This window comes from Carcharodon carcharias, chromosome 15, assembly GCF_017639515.1.
Source record: "Carcharodon carcharias isolate sCarCar2 chromosome 15, sCarCar2.pri, whole genome shotgun sequence".
Taxonomy (NCBI): domain Eukaryota; kingdom Metazoa; phylum Chordata; class Chondrichthyes; order Lamniformes; family Lamnidae; genus Carcharodon; species Carcharodon carcharias.
The window spans coordinates 72,773,696-72,794,219 of record NC_054481.1 but is presented as its reverse complement, the minus strand read 5'-3'; the positions used below and the strand labels follow the sequence as shown (position 1 = coordinate 72,794,219).

The window sequence follows — 20,524 nt, the reverse complement described above, 5'->3', positions numbered from 1 at the left end:
GAAAGACTCAACAGGTCAGGCAGCATCTGTGGAGAGAAACTAACAGACTTAACATTTCTGGTTGATAATCTTTCATCAGAAAGAAGCTACTTTTATTTAGAAGTATGTCTTTGGCTAAAAATTTAACACTCAATACGAAGAGCTCCAATAGGATGACAAATACAGGTTCATAATTGGTATCAACAAAAATGGTGGCATTAAATTGATGCAAGTATTTCCTGTATTTTTTTCTTCTCCAGCTGATAGTTTGTGCAGTCAATTTATCCAGCATCTGTCAACAAATGCTGTGCAATGGCTTGGGAGATGATGTGTGAGAGTGGTCCTTTATTATTTATCACTTTTCTTTTCCCTCCCACTTCTGCAGCAGTTCACGAGGGCAGCTTACCACCACCCTTCTCAAAGGCAACTAGGGATGGGCAATAAATGCTGACCCAGCCAGTGAAGCCCACATCCCACCAATGAATAATTTTTAAAAAATTCTCCTTTAGGAAAGCATTAGCCTATACTTGGGACCTTTACATGATGAACTGGCTAATACCTGGAAATAGGCACCAATGGGATTGTGCAGTCTACTCACTTCAAGGTCTGACTGCACCACAGGCCTGCCTAACAATCCATCTTAAAATTGAGAAATTTCAGCCTGAATGTGGAGATTTCTCTGAAAACTCCGAGCTCTTTTCTGACCTATTGAAGTGAATTTTCTTCCCATTTCAGTGTATTAGAAGCTCGGAACAACATAGAATGCTTTTACCTACCTGGAAGCCATTTCTGCCACTCAGGCATTTTTTAAAAATTCTTTCATGGGACGTGGGCTTCATTGACTGGGCCAGCATTTCTATTGCCCATCCCTAAAGGTGGTGAACAGCCATCGTGAAATGCTGCAGCCCATGTGGTGCAGATACACTCGCAGTGTTGGTAGGGAGGGAGTTCCAAGATTTTGACCCAGTGACAGTTTAGGAATGGTGATATAGTTGCAAATCAGAATGGCAAGAGGCATGGAGGAGAGCTTGCAGGTGGTGGTGTTCCTATGTGTCTGCCGCCCTTATCCCAGGAGGTCGCAGGTTTGGAAGGTGCTCTTGAATGGACCTCAGTGAGTTGCAGAAGTGTTGCTCTCCTGGAGCCATCCACTGAAGTTGGCAAGTCACCCCTGGCTTGATTTAATTGTCTGGTGAAAGTTTCCTGGATTTTCTCAATTTTTGCACTTTGGATAAGTTATATTTGATGGTGAGAGACTCGGCATCTGCCAGGATCAACTGATAGTGTGGAAATGAGGATTATAATGATCGAGCAAATTCTCAGATCTTTCGCTGAAGATCTCTGAAGTGAAGGTGCAAAGGCTTTTTTTGTATTGTCTCTATAGACACTGAACTTGTTTCTGGTTTTTCAGACTCCTTGACAGTAAGAATGGTATTCTCTCTGTGCATAGTGACAGCAACTTATATTGTGCCTTTGATGGAAGGGAACTTTTACCCCTGTTCATAGCCTCTCTTGTCATCTGCTAGACATCTTGGTTCATTATCATCAGATTCTCCAGTTTGCGGACCCACTACAATTAGGAATTTAACCTCTATTACCTAATAGATAGTAATACCTAACATGACCAGGGCAGTGTCAGTGAAACACTGCGTTACATGAACTGGTTCATCTAATCTCTTACCTTCTGTAAGATAGAGTGATGAAAACTAGTGAGATAAGGCCAATCCTAAATCAACAGGCTGAGCCTTAAGCTTCTCATATAATATGTAAATGAGCAGGATAATGTTTGCAATGAATTTTAATCTATTTCAAAATGTTTCCTGTAGCATAGAAAATAAGAAAGCACCCCATACTATTTCTTGTTTGGCAAGTTAATGCGCTTCTGTGAATAGTCATTTTCCTGAAGCCAGCCCATGCTAAACTGACACTCTGTGACTGACTTCCTTACCAAATCTCTGTAGACCTTTTGCGTGTCCATTCTTAGCTGGACAGGAAATCAAAGACTTGAGCTTTGACCTACATCCAGCTCTTTGTGCCTGTGGATGCTGAGCTACCAGTTAAATCTGCCAATGTGCTGCCAAGCTGTGCCATTGGCTATCCAGCCCTTGCATGAATACGGCTGTTCCAAAATATTGTGATGATTGTTTAAATAGAAGGTTTTTCTTAACTAGCCCTCATGGCTGAAGTTGATGTATGTAGGATTGCCATTTTGATCAAAAGTTTCAAATGGGTCTGCTTCCCATTGCCAACAATGGACAATGATTTGGATTGAATCTCATGAGCTAAGTTTTACTTTGTAGAATACCTTTATATGAATTAATTCAAATTCTCTCTCCCAAGTCAAATAGTCAAAAATTTAGAAATTCCATACCTCCATACAGATACAAAATAATTTTGAAAAATATCCTGGGGTAGCGCTCTCACACTTTTGGAATAACTTCCTGTTTGATATTGTAGAGGCGAGAGAACAGTTCAGATGTAGATGGTGTTTGGTCTTGGAAGAATAATAGGAAAATATAGATAGAGCTGGTCTTCAAGTAAAATCAGTGAATTCCTCCTATCCTCTTAGATGTTTTATACATACTTTGTTTTTTTAAAAGGTATTTTGAAGGATTTTGCAAATGCCTTTCATTTTTCTAACCAAATATGAAGTCATTTCTTTTTCATGTCACTGTAATAATGCAATGTGAAGTGTAGGGTAATAGGGTGGAGATCTGCCTAAAATATTTTAAATTCCTAACAGAAGAATGCTTAACTACAAATGTTACACTGGGAAGAATCGGATTGGACCTTAGCATTTATTTCCAGGAGGAAGGAATGACTGAGCTGTGAAATATGAGCAGCACTTGCTGAACAATTCTGAGTGTGCTAATAGCTACATTAACAACCAATTTAAGATAATCTGTTGAGTCCATAACATGGTTCATTTATGCTCACTATAAGTGACATACATTTATCAGGGACCCATTCTCTGCAAACAAAAGGAATATGTTCAAGCCTTGTTCTTTATTGAATTACCCGGGAGCTTGGGGAGCCTATAGTTCTCTGTTGCTTTCTCCCTGGTAATGACTCAGCCAATCAGAGTTGACTTGCCATTCAATCAGCACCCTTTGTTCCAGCAGTATAAATCATTATCATTTGAAATTTGGCATTTCTGAGTTTGTCCTGATGAATGCAAAACAAAAATCTTCGGCAACATGTCTCTCTTGTCAGCAAAACATGGATTACTTGTTTGTTGTTTGGTAAAGAAGTGGCATTGATATTCAGTCTCGGTGCTTTACAGATTCTGCTTAGGTTAACTGGCCTGAGGGGTGGCTGGCCTCAGACTGCAGACCCGAGGGGAAACTGGCCTTAGACCACGGGCCCAAGGGGTGGCTGGCCTCAGACTGTAGACCCGAGGGGAAACTGGCCTTAGACCACAGGCCTGAGGGGCGGCCGGCCTCACACCACGTGAAGCTATGCTTGTGCAGTTATACTTGTCCTTTTTTAGGAAGAGTAAAATCTGAGTTAGAGTACCAAAAAAATGTGATGTGGGGGATGGTCTGTTCAATTTTCCAAAGCATAAGATAATTGGCTTTTTCAAGTTTCAATTTGTTGGAGGAGAGTGGGTGATTGTTAAACTGAGTCATCTATATAACATTTCACTCATCGGTTTTGAGCGTTCAGAATATTATCTACATAGTAATGACGCAATTACAGAGCAATAATAAAATATAGAGAGCATCCTGGGCTAGTTATCTGAAGTAACGTTACTGAATGCTGCTGAGTAAACTTAGATAAGCAGCTACAATGCTACACAGCCAGGCCAGTATGATAGTCTACACTTTAAATAATCTCAGTGGCAAATCCCCAAAGGCTCAAATTCCTTGCATGCCGCCATAGGAAGCTATACTGTTACATTACAATGACAAGCACAGGCATATTGGAAATGTATACCGCTCCTTCACTGTTGTTGGGTCAAAATCCTGGAATTCGCTCCCTAACAGCACTAACTGGACTGCAGGGGTTCAAGATGGTAGCTCACCAACAAGGGCAATTAGGGATGGACAATAAATGCTGGCCTAGTCAGTGATGCCTACACCCTGCAAAAGAATAGAAAAAATTCATTGGTGATTAAATGTTCGGATGTGTGGCTAATACCAGTGGTGCATTTCATTTAGTTTTTAAAAAAAAATACGTTGTGATTTTGCAATGGTTGACCTGTAGAGAAAGCTAAGGATTGCCGATTCCTTAATAAAGCAAGAGTGTCTAATAGTTTCTAAGTACTGACACTGATCTCAAAGTCATGCTATAAATACCACATGATATTTTGCAATATGCTGTCAAACTTGAAGAATAATTCTAACAGCCTAGGTGGGGTGAGGGCACTTTTCTCCTGCCTGTTTCTCACCTGAGGAGTGTGTCTGGTAGTGGACAAGAGTGTGGGGAGAGTTGGTGGAAATTTCTGGTGCTCTTTGAACATCCAAGGTCCACCTAGTGCAAAAAAGATGGGAGCTTGTTTATATGTACAAATCAGATCCACTACTGGTTGTGGGGAACTTTCAAATACAAATGGATGAAGCTTGTACCACCCAGTTGTGCTACCTGTAATGTGGCCTAAAAATTGGTTCTCAAAGGTGTAGGCTCCAGAATTGATCCGGCACACTTTAGGGGGAATTTTTTGTTAGACCTGGAGCAGGACAGGTACCGCTGGTACCACTCCCTCAGACTTTTTAGTAAAAACTCCCAAATTGTCTCACTCAAGGAGCTGCCAGATTTTCATTCCCCCTCCAGATGGTGAGCTGTCCACTCAGAAGCTCCCCCAATCATGCTAGTGTGGTCTGAACTTGAAAGTTGTTTGGGCCTCCTGTTTGAGTTTCAGGTGGCACTGTGTGCTACTCTAACAGTCAATTGCCAATTTGTGCTGGCTGCCCATTTCAAGCTCTGAGTCAGGCAGGCCTCAGCCTGCCACTGAGTGGGACCTTTTCTGCTTTCGACCCCACAACTCCTATTTCCATACAGGGCTCAAGAAATAACTGAAGCCAGCTAGATCTGATATCTGAAGATATTTCTAATAGGGACTTCACTGGCTGGTGAGAAGTGCCTCATCTATACAAGAAGGAGCCTGTCCATAAAGCCTTGTTTTTCCTTTTATCCAAGATCATTGCAAGTGGGCAGATTAATCACACCTCCCAAATCTCCTTTCGCACAGGCTCTAGCTGTCACATGCGATGACGTGGTACCCTGAAGAAAGTGCACTCATGGCTTTGGTTGACATGTGGCTCCAGATGTTGCACTGTGCATATTTTCCCATGTGATGCATTATTTTGATAAAGTGCTCATAACCAACAGATGTCTCAAAGTGCTTTACAGCCAATGAAGTCGTTTTTGAAGTGTAATCATCATAGTAAAATAGGAAACATGGCAGCCAATTTGCACACAACAAACTCCTACAAACAGCAATGTGATCTTTTGTGATGTTCGTTGAGGGATAGCTGACACCAAGTAGAACTCCCCTGTTCTTCAAAATAGTGCCATGGGATCGATCTTATTGGATTTTTTTTTTATTTGTTCATCGGTGTGAGTTAGGTCAGCATTTATTGGACTTGAGAAGGTGGTGGTGATCCATGGCCTTGAACTGTGGCAATCCATGTGGTGTAGATACACCCAAATGCTGTTATGATGCGAGTTCCAGGACTTTGACTCAGCAGGATGAGTCATGGGAGTTATATTTCCAAGTCAAGATGGTGTGGGGCTTGGAGGGGAACTTTCAGGTGATAGTGCTCCCATGCACCTGCTGCCCTTGTCCTTCTAGGTCACGGGTAGAGGTCATGGGTTTGGAAGGTGATGTTGAAGGAGCCTTCATGAATTGCTGCAGTGCATCTCGTAGATGGTGCACACTGCTGCTACTGTGCGTTGATGTTGGCGTGCCAATTAAGTGGCCTGCTTTATCTTGGTTGGTAATGAGCTTCTCAAATGTTGTTGGGGCATTCAGCTCAGCAAGTGGGGAGTATTCCATCAAACTCCTGACTTATGCCTTGTAGATGGTGGACAGGAGGTGAGTTACTCACCACAGAATTCAAAGCCTCTGACCTGCTCTTGTAGCCACAGTAGTTATATGGCTAGTCCAGTTCAGTTTCTGACAATGGTAACCCATAGGGTGTTGATAGTTGGACGTTCAGCGATGGAATGCATTGAACCACAAGAGGAGATGATTGGATCCCCTCTTGTTGGAGGAGATGGTCATTGGTATTTCTGAGGTGTGTATATTACCTGTCACTTCTTAGCCCAAGCCTGAATGTTTTCCAGATCTTGCTGCATACAGGCACGGACAGCTTCATTATCTGAGAGTTTTGAATGGTTCTGAATACTGTAATCATCAACAAACATCCCAACCTCTGACCTTATAATAGAGGGGAGATCATTGATGAAACAGCTGCAGATGGTTGGGCCTAGGACACTACCCAGACAAATTCCTGCACTTATGTCCTGGGACTGAGATGATTGGCCTCAAACAACCACAACCATCTTTTTGTGTGCTAGGTATGACTCCAACCAGTGGAGAATTTCCTCCTAATTCCCATTGATTTCAGATTTGCCAGGGCTCCTGGCTGGTGGCCTAGTGTTATTGTCACTGGACTTGTATTCCAGAGACCCAGGGTAATGCTCTGGGGAACTGCACCACAGCAGACTGTGAAATTTGAATTCAATAAAAAATCAGGAGATAAAAGTCTGATAACCACAAAACCATTGCCAATTGTCATAAAAATCCGTCTGGCTAAATAATATCTTTTAGGGATGGAAATCTGCCATCCTTACCTGGTCTGGCCTACATGTGACTCCAGACCTACAGCAGTGTGGTTGACTCTCTAATGCCCTCTGAATAAGGGCAATTAGAAATGGGCAATGAATGCTGGCCCAGCCCCTGACGCCCACATCCTAGGAACTTACTCAAACTGATGTCAAAGGCAGCCACGCTCACTTCACCTCTGAAAATCACCCCTCTTGTCCATGTTTGGACCAAAGCTGTATTGAGTTCTAAGTGGCCCTGGCATCAGTGAACAGGTACATTGCCTAGGTCCATATCGGGTGATCCATTCGGTTTTATTCTTGATCGACTTCTCTGTGGTGCTTTGATGCAACTGATTAAGAAATCAGTTTACTAGGTCATTTCAAAGGGCAATTAAGGGTCAGCCACATCGCTTTGGGTCTGGAGTCATATGTCGATTTCCTTCCTTAAAGGACATTAGTGAACCAGATGGGTTTTTGTGACAATCCAATTGTTTCTTGGTCACCATTATTGATACTACATTTTTATTCCAGATTTATTTAGTTAATTGAATTTAAGTTCCCCCATGCTGTGGCGGGATTTGAGCTTATCTCTCTGATCACTGGTTCAGACCCTATCCATTATTAGCCCAGTAACATAACCACAAAGCTACTGTAGTACCCTCTTGACTACCTGACCTGTTAATTTTGAGTGATGCAAACCTATTTATCATCACCAACTATCTATTTTTATCTATCCAATATTTCTACTCACCAACCGCTACTCCCAACACCACCTCCATCTCCTCTACTGAAATATTAACTCTATCCTCTTCCTTTTATGAGGACAAATGTAAAGTGTTCACTCTGTACATCCATCGTACCATCTGCTTCCACAAGAAGATTCCTAATTTTGTCTTTAATCAGCCCCACTTTTCCTTTAACTATCCTTCTACTTTTTATATATTTATAACAAGATTTTTTAAAATGTTGTCCGGTTGCCTTTTCTTATACTCTCTGGCCTTGTAACCATTTTCAATTTTGCCCTGCATTCTCTTTATTGTGTCTGCTTTTCTGCTGTGATCTGGACTTCTCGGCCTTTTTCTATTTTGTTTCAACCTCTGTTTCCTCAATGATTCATGGATCTCTAGCTTTGGATGTTGTATCTTTTTTTCCATGGGAATATGCTTGGTTTGTATCCTGTCTCTGCTTTGAAGGACTGCCATTGCTCAATATATATTTCCAGTTCAACAGAAGTTATTCCTTTTCAAATCAGTGGAAGTGGCTGTCTTCCAGTTGGGTATTTTTAACATTTGATTCTTTTTTTCCCCTGTGCCTCTTTCCATAATTACTTTATACCTAACTATAGAATGATCACTATTGCCCAGATGCTCTCTCACTGAAACATTCTCCACTTCCCCACCTCATTCCCTGGAATTTGATGCACTGCTTATTTCTTGTTGGGATAAGTGAGCTAGTCTTAATTACATAAGTTAAGAAAGCTAACATGGTTCAATTGATCACTGTACTTAAACACCAGCCTCCTAGACCCAGTACAAATGCAGCAAAGTGGCATACGTGCCCTAAACTGGGTCACATGTAAGCACAAGCATAGAAACCACTCAAATATATGACAAACACAAAAAGCTGCCTTATGGTAGTGTTATATCTATTGTTTGTTCAATCACTATTTGAAACTACTTGTCCACGATTCAGTGACTTGTATTTAAATAGTAGTTGAGAAACACCAATGAATTACCAGGTGTCCAACTTCAGCTTTAAAGCCCTGTTTGTAATTTCATTCTCACGCTACATATAATCCCTAAGGTTAAGAGACAACCTTTTATTTTTGGTACATGTTTAATGTCTCAGTTTAAAAAGTGTATCGTCACCAAGAATTTTCTGGCACCTGTGCAAAAGAAAACCTCTTATAGAAACAAGCTATTATCACAGCAAGCCAGGACGATGCAGTGCTATTGGTAGAAACTTCCACTGCTAAAATAGTTGGCAGTGTACACTGCCCAGCAGACTGGTGATAATAGCCCATAATCTGTTATTAAAATGATGTTGAGGCTAATGGTGTTCATAGTTCTTTATGCACAAATAGTACAGTAACTTTAGGTGAAGACAGATGCAAGAATAAATGTGGAAATCTAAAATTTCTTTCCGAGATGCGTCGCTCTGCCATTAGCTTTGAGAAAACGCTGCCTCATTGTCTGGCTCACTATTGAACCGTATTGAACAGTGCTGTGCTTTTCTAACCTCACTAAAGAAAGTTTAGCTTTGCCCATTTTGGTGCTAGTGTTCTTAACAATATGATTAATGTTGATTACTTCAAATCATCCTACCTGACATTCAAAATTAGCCATTGCAAGCATGGAACCTCATTCCTTTAGGCTTTCATTGTTGTTGGATGCTTTAAAATTATAAAATTGAATTTTATTTTACTTTTTCTTCTTAATCCAGCCTTTCCTTCCCTCTTTGTTTGCTTTCTATACCTGGATTGTTATTGAATTTGCCCTCCCTCTCAACCCACACTATTAATTTCACAATCCTTCAATCTGATTGTTTAAGGGGATATATAATTGGTTGCCCTGTTCACTCATTTTCCAGATACCTGGGTTGGAATTTTACGACAGTGGAATTTTATGACAGCGAAGTCAATGGATGTTTAGAATGGCTCTCCGCATTTTACAGCCCCACCCCCAGCATGACGTGGCTGTAAAATTCTGGCCCTGTTTTTTCTTGTGGGAACATTATCAGCTCATGCTTGCAAAGACATTTAAAATCTAAGCCATGAAGGGGCAAATCTAGTTAATGGCAGATGACATTAGATGTCCTGTTATAGAAAATGCCCCCGTTATTCCCATTTCTTTTCTAAAATTTTGAAACATCATGCTGCAAATTCTAGATATGCCATATGGTTTGAATTCATGCTTGGACTATATTTGCAAATTATGCAGTCAGAAATGACATGCCTCAGCAAATTAGGCTACCATTGACCTTTGGTTTGTTTGTCAATTCAGTCACTAATAGAAGCTCCAATATTGGAGGCAAGAGTTGGGCAAAGAGACTTAGGGTTGAGCAGTGGCAGAGCTCCAATTCATTTGCTTACGACAGCAAAGCCATTTTCTACCACTGCATGGAACTTGGTTAGCTGTTGGTGAAGGTAGTAGTGCTGAATAAAGCAGACATGATTGCTCGAGGCCAAAACAACTTGCAATATTAGCTGCTCTTGAGCCAGTCCTCTACCTAAGCTCTCTTTTGGCTAGGATCTCAGAGTTGAGATTATCTTGGCTAACCTCAATGCGGTTGAAGTTGCTAAATTGCAACATCTATTCTAGATAACAACAGTTGGATTTGATAACATTGGTACGAGTCTGTACATTTGGAATACTAACCCAGAGGCCTCATCACCTTATCATGCTGCTGCTCAGCAACCTGCATCCAGGGGAATGTTTTGTATTCGGGTTTTCTCATGCTTAAAAACCCAAGGTTATCTCTAGGTGCAAATGATACTATAGTGCATAATCCATGTTCTGAATATATCAGTTTGCTATTTTGGGTAAGCTGATGAACGTGAGGTGACATTTGAGTTCATTTTCCTGCTTCTTGAGAGCTAAATCAGCAGCAAAAGTGAAGTTGTAAATATAACAATCATGGCTATTACTGGCATGATGAGCTTCCCCATGGTTCAGACACTCAGCTCTCATTAAATCTAATTGTTGAAGCTGTAGGAAAAAGTAATCGTGCCATAAGCGTCTGGGTGTGGTTATTTGTTTGCACCACTTGCTATACTTCTCCACTGTGGGCAGGAGCGGAGCCAGGGAATCTGACAGTGATTTCCAAAATCCGTGAGAAAGTGAACTCCGTTGTCGACAGCAGGATTACCTTTGTCAGCTTCACTTTCACAGCCATTTAAAGTCTCCAAAAAGGAACTTCCTTAAATATAAAAACCACCATCTGTTGTATGTGCAGAGCGTGCTGTGGTTGATCACAGAGATGAGGAGAAATTTTTCCTGAGGGTTGGGCAACTTTGGAACCTCAGAAGGTGGTGGAGGTGGGATCACTGAATATTTTTAAGGTGGAGGTAGATAAATTCTTGTTAGGCAAGGGAAACAAAGCGTATTGGGAGTAGATGGGAATGTGGAATTCGAAACTCCAGCAGATCAGCCATGATCTTATTGAATGGCGGAGCAGCTTCGAGGGGCCAAATGGTCTGCTGCTCCCATTTCTTACGATCAGCTGTTGCTCAAAACAGCCTTTGAAAACAGTGAGCTCAGTTTTGAACTGCTGGCTACACCACTGTATGAGACTTGTGAAAGTAGTTTAATTGTAGCAGATAGGGGAATGGACGGTGTAAAGCAGTTGGATTGGTGACAGCTTTTTGTTTTGTTCTCACTTTCTCCCTTCTCCCTTATGGCACTGTCTGTCTGATTATTACAAAGATCTGTTTCATGAATAGGAGCGTGAAACTGAATCTACTGACCCAAATACAACACTGATGAGTTTCGGCATGGACAACTTTACCTTTTGAAATAGGAATCCACCTTGGCTTCAAGTGTTTGTGAAAGGCACCAATAACCTATATTTATATCATGCCTTTCACAACATCAGGACACCCCAACATTGGATGTACAGCTATTAAAGTATGTTTTGAAGTATAGTTGCTGTTGAAAAGCAGGGAAATTCAGCAGACATTTTGGGCAAAGCAAGGCCCAACAGAGAGTCATGAAGTGCTGACCAGACAGTGTTCATTGAGGACACTGGGGTGCCCTCAACTCCCTGTTCTTTATTGAAATAGTGAGATCCCTGCAGAATGCCGCCAGTGGGGGTGAAGGGAAGATGTGTTTGGTGGTGGCATCATGCTGGAGTTGATGGAAATGTTGGAGGATGATCCTTTTGAATGCAGTGACAGTCCTGGAAACAATGGCTTGATGTTCAGTGGTGGGGTCATGGTCCATGATAGGGTCCCCCTTGTTCTTACTTATCACCCCACCAGCCTCCACATTCAAAGGATCATCCTCTGCCATTTCCACCAACTCCAGCATGATGCCACCACCAAACACATCTTCCCTTCGTGCCCCCCCCCCCCCCCCCCGCAGCGGCATTCCACAGGGATCGTTCCCTCCAGGACACCCTGGTCCACTCCTCCATCACCCCCTACACCTCAACCCCCTCCCACGGCACCTTCCCATGTAACTGCAGAAGGTGCAACACCTGCCCCTTTACTTCCCCTCTCCTCACCATCCAAGGGCCCTTACACTCCTTTCAAGTGAAGCAGCATTTCACTTGCACTTCCCTCAATTTAGTCTACTGCATTCGCTGCTCCCAATGCAGTTTCCTCTACATTGGAGAGACCAAACGCAGACTGGGTGACCGCTTTGCGGAACACCTTTGGTCTATCTGCAAGCATGACCCAGACCTCCCTGTCGCTTGCCATTTCAACACACCATCCTGCTGTCATGCCCACATGTCCGTCCTTGGACTGGTGCAATGTTCTAGAGAAGCTCAACACAGACTGGAGGAACAGCACCTCATCTTCCGGCTAGGCACTTTACAGCCTTCCGGACTGAATATTGAGGTCAACAATTTTAGATCATGAACTCTCTCCTCCATCTCCAACCCCTTTCCGATTCCCCCTTTTTCCACTAATTTATATAGATTTTTCTTTTCCCACCTGTTTCCATTATTTTTAAATGTATTTCCTTCCATTGGTTTATCTCCACCTTTTAGCCTATTTCAATCCCTTTCCCTCACCCCATCCACACTAGGGCTATCTGGAACCTTGTTCATCCTGCTTTCTACCCTTAATGTCACCTATTAGCACATTCCTTAGATAATATCACCACCTTCAACACCTATTTGTCCTTTTGTCTATGACATCTTTTGGTTATCTCCACCTATCACTGGCCCTCTATCCAGCTCTACCTGTCTGCACCCCCCGCCCCCACCCCACACACACACACACACACACACACCTTTAACCAGCTTATATTTCACCTCTTTTCCTCTTTTCTATTTTTCCTTAGTTCTATTGAAGAGTCATACGGACTCGAAACGTTAACTGTGTTCCTTTCCACAGATGCTGTCAGACCTGCTGAGTTTTTCCAGGTATTTTTATTTTTGTTTTGGATTTCCAGCATCCGCAGTTTTTTGCACTTATCTTACTGTTTCTGGTTAATTTGAAGGTACTCTCGAGTAAATAATATTGTACCGTGATTTGGGCTGATCTGTTGATTTTTCCCTAGCTTGCTGCTGTTTATTGAACTATTTTCTTTGGATTAAACCTGATTTATTGGGGATATCATGGTCCCTTTACACAGGGTCAGTTGCTTTTGTCTTGCCTCTATTATATAGGAAACTGATGTAATATTCAAAAGCATTTACTGTAAATCTTCTGAACTGATTTATTCTGATTGTCTTTATTTTTAAATGGTCTGTGTTACGTGCCTTCCCTATCAGGTCGCTTTGCTCAGTGAACACAGTTGCACAACTATCTATTGGTGAGTGAGTTGGTAAACAAGATACTGCAGACACAGAGACCGATGTATGATGAAGCACATGCTGTTTATTAACAAAAGTAACAGGGCACTAACGTGTGCTTCTCCAAACAGACCCTACTCTAAACTACTGATTAACATTGTAGCCCGCGCTACACAACATTTGGGTAATACAGTCATGTGGTCAATCTGCTCACATTCTCTTAAAGGTGCATTGCACCTCATATTACCACATCTGTGTTTTTTTAAAAAGAAACCACACTCATGGTAATGCAATAATGTTTTAACATTACGGCTGATGACACAAAATAAAATGGACACTGGAAAGCCTGGCTCAAGTGCATGTGGCTTGATCTGCTACATTCCAAATGTGGTTTTCCTGCTGTCCTTTTAGACTAACCTAAATGGCCTCCATGAAAAGGAACCAGAGCTTTGTTTAAGCATCTTAATACAATAAAGAAATCTAGCGCATCTGGATTGGGTGCTCCCTTCATGCATCTGAAATGGGCTGAGGAAAAAGATCCTGAGTGAAGGAGCCCTGAAACAGTATTATTCACTGTCTTTCATTAATATTCTTGTCTTATGTATTATGTTTTGGTACTAGCTTCTGTTTTAATTTTTGTTATTTTTTTTGTGGAGGAAGTTGATTCTTTTTTTTTATGTGGAAGCCTAAATTAGCGCAATATTATCTGCTGATTTGCCAGAAAGTGGACTGTTTGAAGGATGGAATTACACCATAGTAGCAGGCCCAGCCTGTTCATGTTTATCCTCAACGTGATCAATGGTCTCATCCTATGTGTTCACTCTGGACAGAAAGAAGGAGAAACTTTTTTTTTTTCAGTGCAGAGGGTGAACAGGTAAGGAATGCAAATAACTCAGTAGTTACAGCAGTGGCCATGTCAACATTTAAGAATAGGTTAGGTAGGTGGCTGAAGGAAAGGATTGGGCACAGTACTCTCAGGATGTGGGAACAGATGCAGAAGAAGATAACAAACTTGAAGCAAGTTTCAAAGATAATCCAATGCCACTATTCACCAGCAATCTCAATTTTCCAAGCCTGTGTTTGTATTTTCTTGTACTAGGCAGCATTCTACTGAAAAAAGAGCTTTTAAAAAACACATTTTCATGGTTGCTCAAGGGGCTACAAGGCATCAGAGAGAAGTTCTGTGGCAGTTCACAAATTAAAGATTGAGGTTAGTTTTAATGCAGTGCAATTATGATTTGGGACTTGCAATGGGACAATGACCTTGGAAAGACAAACCATACTGCGTTTGTTAGTCAGATGGAAAGGAGGTGAAAATGCTGGCCGTGCTGAGCAGTCACCAGGTGATGTGTGTGGACGGTACCCATACTGTTTAAATGTTGTATGGGTAAAGTGGTATGGGATTGAAAGACAGCATATAAAGGAATTAGAAGGAACTAGCCAGCACCAGAGCTGCCTGCTCACATCTGTCATTATGACACCAGCCATATCTGTAGGCACCGACACAGATATCTGACAATGACCATGAGGAATAGGTTCTGTTAGTTGCAATCTGAATACTGCCTTGCTCAGCTATGGATGAAGTCAATAAAAATCTATAAAGTTAAGCCAGGCTCATAAATGCAGAGCAGGTGGATGACCATTACTTGTTGGCCTGCATTCTTGGACCATTTATCTGGTGATTAGTGGCATTGGGTAGTCTCATCTTTGAAACTTCCTTCTGGTTTGCCACCACCTTCTGCATCTGCTCCCAAATCCTGAGAGTATTGTACCAGCACTGACCATAGTCCCCATCTTCTGTCACATATGTTGCACTGATGCGCTTGTGGAGAGAAGTTGCCCTGGAATGCTTAGTACGGCATGCAGTCATCCTCATGCAGGAAGACCCCCACTTTTCCAGTTATCAAGCAGCTATCTAGGCCAATGTTCCGAATTCAGTACTTAGGGAGAGCTGCATTGTCCGAGGTACTGTCCTTTGGATTAGTTCACCTACCTGTTGATGCCAGGGATGGGAGCCATTAGTAATTAGGAGAGAATTCCGATCCTGGCATTGTTCGCAGGATGCAGGCAGAGATTGCTGTGAGATTTAACTGGGGTTTTAAAAATTATTGTAGGTTGTGATGAAGTAAATCGGGAAAAAGAATTTAATTGTCACTAAGAGACAGATAAGGAGAATTTTTTCATGGAGAGAGCCATTTGAGAATGTAATGGCTTTGATGCAGTAAGTAGTTGAGACAAAGACAATGACACCTTTTAAGGGAAAAGCAGGTAAATATTTGAATTAGAGGAAGAACAAATCCAAGGGGAGTGAATAGAGCAGTGGGATTATTTTTCAATTGCTCTAGCAAAGATTTGGCACAAACACAATGGACCAACTGACCTCCTTCTGTAGTGTAAATGTTATGGTCCTGTGGTTCAGTCACATCCTGCCTCTACGTTCTGCTTGCTACCCACAAGATTTTGCTAGTCACTTCTTTCCCTTATGCAACCTTTTGATAAGCTGTGTATGCACTTTTTGAAAAAGTGTTGAAGGTATTCTAACTCTTTGTGTGGTCATTTCCCTCTCCAAGTACAACTTTGTAAGTTTTTAATTTGAGGTCCACGAGCTCAGTAATTCAGTAGGGTCAACATTTCCTCACATCCTTTTCATCATTCTCCCTTCTTGTCTTGTCCAAGTCAATGTGAGATCTCACTGATGCTCTGAGATCGGCTATTCCTTGGCAATTTCTGCTTGTAGCAGCCCTGTCATGCTGTGACGACGTCCATCTTTGATTTGTAGAAGTTCTGTTATTGAGAAATCCTGTCAAACCTCCCTTTGTCTTGGAGTCACAATTGGCCATCTGTTCAATAACTTGATGACATACTGCCTGAGAGAAGCCATATGCTTATTATCTCTGGGCAACAAATTGTCTTGCTTGTTATTCTGCATTTTTTTTCAAGCTGCACAACTTGAACCGATACACTGAAAGATACAAGGCATAGTTGACTCAATTGTAAGTGAAGAACCATAGCAGCATTGAATGAATACTTGAAAGATACAGGTCCCAGCTGGCCACCCTGGTTGCAGAATCACAGAACCTTTACAATGCAGAAGAAGGCTAACTGGCCCATCAAGCCTGCACTGGCTGTCTGAAAGAACATTCCAACTAGTCACACTCCCCTGCCTTATCCCCATATCCTTGCACATTCTTTTTTTCAGGTAGCAATCCAATTCCCTTTTGGATACCTCGATTGAACCTGTCTTCACCACCCCTCCGGAAGTTCATTCCAGACTCCAACCACCCTCTGGGTGAAAAATATTTTCCTCGCGCCACATCTACTCTTTTTGCAAATTATTTTGAATCTGTGCCCTCTAGTTCTTTTGAGTGGGAACAACTTTTCAATATTTTCCCTGCCTATATCCCTCAGGATCTTGAATACCTCTATCAAGTCGCCTCCTAGCCGTCTTTTTTCCAAGGATAAGAGTCCCAAACTCTCCAGTCTATCCTCATAGTTACAGTTTTTTATCCCTGGAATCATTCTGGTGAATCCCCTCTGTACTCTCTCTAATGCTTTCACACCCTTCCTCAAGTATGGCACCCAGAACTGGATGCAGTACTCCAGATGAGGCCTAACTAGTGTCTTACACAAATTCAACATGACCTTCAACAAATCTGTTGGACCTTCATGTAAATTGCCTGGTTCATTACTTATGACAACTTATCCAACCTGAGTTTGTCTGCAATCTCAACACTTTGTTGCAGGATTGTGTTTGCTGTACAGAGCTCAGTCAGGCTGGCAGTGATGACTGGGAGGGAGGTCAATCACTCCGGGTTTTCATGCGATTTCTGCACATTTTATAACAGTATTCTTTTTTAAAATGTTCACTTTTTGAAGATGGAAACATTGATTTTTGTGATAGGTAGTTTCTGAAGTAATAATGGTGGGAATTTGAAATACTCTCAAGGAGGGGACTACAGAAATATATTATTTTGAGACTCAGCCCATGGTCAAAATGTAAATGTGTGGCAAGCTATATTTAAATTTCCCATATGAATTGCAAGCATGAAAAAATTTGCTTTTATTACAAAGGGATTGATGGTGTATATTGTAAATAAGTCTTTGTTCAATTATATAGGGCCTTGGTGAGGCCACACCTGGAGTACTGTGCACAGTTTTGGTCTCCTTAGCAAAGGATAGATATACTTGCCCAAATGGAGTGCAGCAAAGATTCACTAGACTGATTCGTGGGATGAGGGGATTGACCTATGAGGAGAGATTGAGACTAAACCAATGTTGACAGGGCAGATGTGGAGAAAATATTTCCTTTGGCTAGGGAACCTAGAACATGGGGTCACGGCCTCAGGATAAGGGGCTGGCTATTTAGGATCGAGATGAGACATTTCATCTCTCAGAATATTATGAAGCTTTGGAATTCTTTGCCATAGAGAGCTCTACAGAGCTAAAATGTTGAGTGTATTCAAGACTGAGATTAATAGATTTTTGGACGCTAAGGGGATCAAGGAATATAGGGATAGTTCAGGAAGATTGAGTTGGGTTCAAAGGATCAGCCACAATCTTATAGAGTAGGTTCAAGTCCTGTTCCTCTTGCTTTCATTCTGATAAATCATGGGAAGGAATTTGCATTTTTTATTTGTATTTTTGGGACATTCCAAAGACCTTTACAACCAGCAAAGTACTTTTGAAGCATGCTCAGCATTGTAATGTATTAGCCAGTTTGGACACAGCAGGGCCCCACAGCCAACAATGAGATAAACATCCAGATATTCTGTTCTAGTGATGTTGATTGAGGGATAAATATTATCCAGGAAACTAGGACAATTCCCCTGCTATTCTTTGAATAGTGTCATATTGATTCTTTACCTGATTTGTTCTCACAATTCGCTTCGGGTAACTTATCAAACTTAATTCAAAATCAAAAAGTTGTGTGTTCCAGTTCCAATACAGAAACTAATGTCCATGGTTTATTTTGACTCTTCAATACAATATTAAGGGATTATTGCACAGTTAGAGATGCTAATGGACAAAATTGTTCCTGGAGCGCTACTACTTTTCCCCAGACCAGACGACGCCGTGGACAACATGGCTTTCATAATTGATCTCATTTAAGAAACTCGTGCTGCCTGCACCTGGGGCATTGGCCTAGTCTGCACAGCACCCCTAGAAGCAGTGCTATGCAAACAATTAGCATTAGACATTAAAATGAGGCAGTGTCTGCTCTCGCAAATCGACATAAACTATTCTTTGATACTATTTGAGGAAGGGCAGTAGAGTTTCCTTGAGAGTTCGACCAACATTTAGCGGCACTAGAATTGTTTGATTCCTGTCCAGTTGCAGTGTGTGAAATGTTGCTGAGCACAAACTGGGTGATATGCATTTGAGTGTGTTGTCCATGTGCAAATATTTGTGTCTGCATGAATATGAGAATTGGAGTTTTGATGTTTGCATTTAGATATTATTTCAATTGGTTGTGGCTAGTGGTCCAATTTGGTGAAATAGTGAATGTCAAAACTAACAATTCAACACTTAATGTTCACACCTCATTTCTCCACTGCTTTTGAAGTTTGTGAATGGTATAATCAGAAGTCCGGCTGCTTTATTTTATATACAACTATATTTAATATAGGTGCAGTGATCACTGAACTTTTAAATTAAGAAAGGCCTGAGAGCAATGAGCAGATTAGCCAATAAACCTAATTAAAAGACATTGCATTAATTACTTGATATCAAGCTCTGTGGATTGGCCTATGTCAGCTTTTTCAGAAGCAGGAGATTATTATGCAGTGTTAAAGATAACCTGGTGGGAAGCTGTACTGGTCTATGGGAAAATAACTCATTACAATTAAAGTTATTACAAAGATACAACAGACAGAAAAGCTCCTTTTTTTCTGGCCTTTTATCCTTATTTGAAAATCAGCACCTACTGAAGAAAGACCATGAATCTAGAAAGTTCAGTGATGTGTCAAGTTAGGGAGTACGGACTTGTGATGGAAAGGACACGGCACTGAAAATTAGCATTGAATGATAACTATGTTATGTAACTAGGAAACTCTGTGCTAGGTCCCTTCCTTTTTGTGTTCTATCAATGATTCAGACTTAATTGTCGAGAGTAGTGTTGAAAAGTTTTCAGATGACACAAAAATTGCCCAAATGGTTAACAGTGAGGAAGAAAGCTGTAGATTGCAAAAAGATATCAATCAATGGTCAGGTGGATAGAAAAGTGGCAAATGGAATTAAGTCTGGAGAAGTGTGAGGTAATGAATTTTGGGAAGGCAAACAAAGCATAGGAATACACAGCAAATGATAGGAAACTGAGAAGTATAGAAGGTCAGAGGGATCTTCAAGTACATGTCCAAAGATCCCTGTAGGTAAAAGGACAGTTGGTGAAGAAGACTTATGGGCTGCTTTCCTCTATTAGCCGAGGCATTGAATATAAGAGCAAGCAGGCTATGCTAGAACTATATAAAGCTTCAGTTAGGCTACAGCTAGAATACTGTGTACAGTTCTGGTCACTGCATTACAGGAAGGATGTGGTTGCACTAGAGGGTACAGAGGGGATTTACACGTTGCCAGGAGTGGAGAATTTTAGTGATGAGGAAAGATTGGATAGGCTGAAATTGTTTTCTTTGGAACACAGCAGAGTGAGAGGAGATTTACTTGAGATGTGTAAAATTATGAGGGGTCTAGTTGGATAGGAGAGGAAGGATTTGCTTCTCTTAGTGGATAAAATTGACAATTCAACACTTAATCTTCTCACTTGATTATTCTATTTCCATGAAAAATCTGTTAGAAATCATATTAGAAATCTGGGAAATAATTACAGGGAGATAGGACCAACAGATGTTCTTTGAAAGTGCAGACTCAATGGGCTGAATGGCCTCCTTTCCTGTACTGTGTTATTCAATGAAAAGTTATATTAAACTAATCGAAGGATTCTCTTCCATTTTTGGGAAGACGTAAATAATTGCATGGCAGTTTTCAATTTTTTCTGGTGGCTCCCTCTCTCTTGTTGAAAAGAGCATGTTACATGGTGACCAACGTTGGGAAATAAATATCCTAGGGTACACAATATTTCAAAAAAACAATGCATATGAGGGGAGGTAGCCCTGATAGTAAAGGATGACATAAGGACATTAATGAGCAAGGATCTTGGCTTAGAACATCATGAAGTAGAATCATTATGGGTGGAGATTAGCAAGAGTCAGAAAACACTGATGGGAATAGTTCATAGGCCCCATGACAGTAGTTATATACCATTGGGCAGAGCATTAAACAAGAAATTATTGGTGGGTGTAATGAAGGTAATGTAATAATT

At 41.2% G+C, this 20,524-nt stretch overlaps 1 protein-coding gene across 14 annotated transcripts in view; it reads left to right on the top strand.

Annotated features, from left to right (window-relative positions):
- Window positions 1-20,524, top strand: part of LOC121287988 (inactive rhomboid protein 1-like) — a 393,414-nt gene that overhangs the window by 173,061 nt on the left and 199,829 nt on the right. The gene's annotated exons all lie outside the window — the stretch shown is intronic.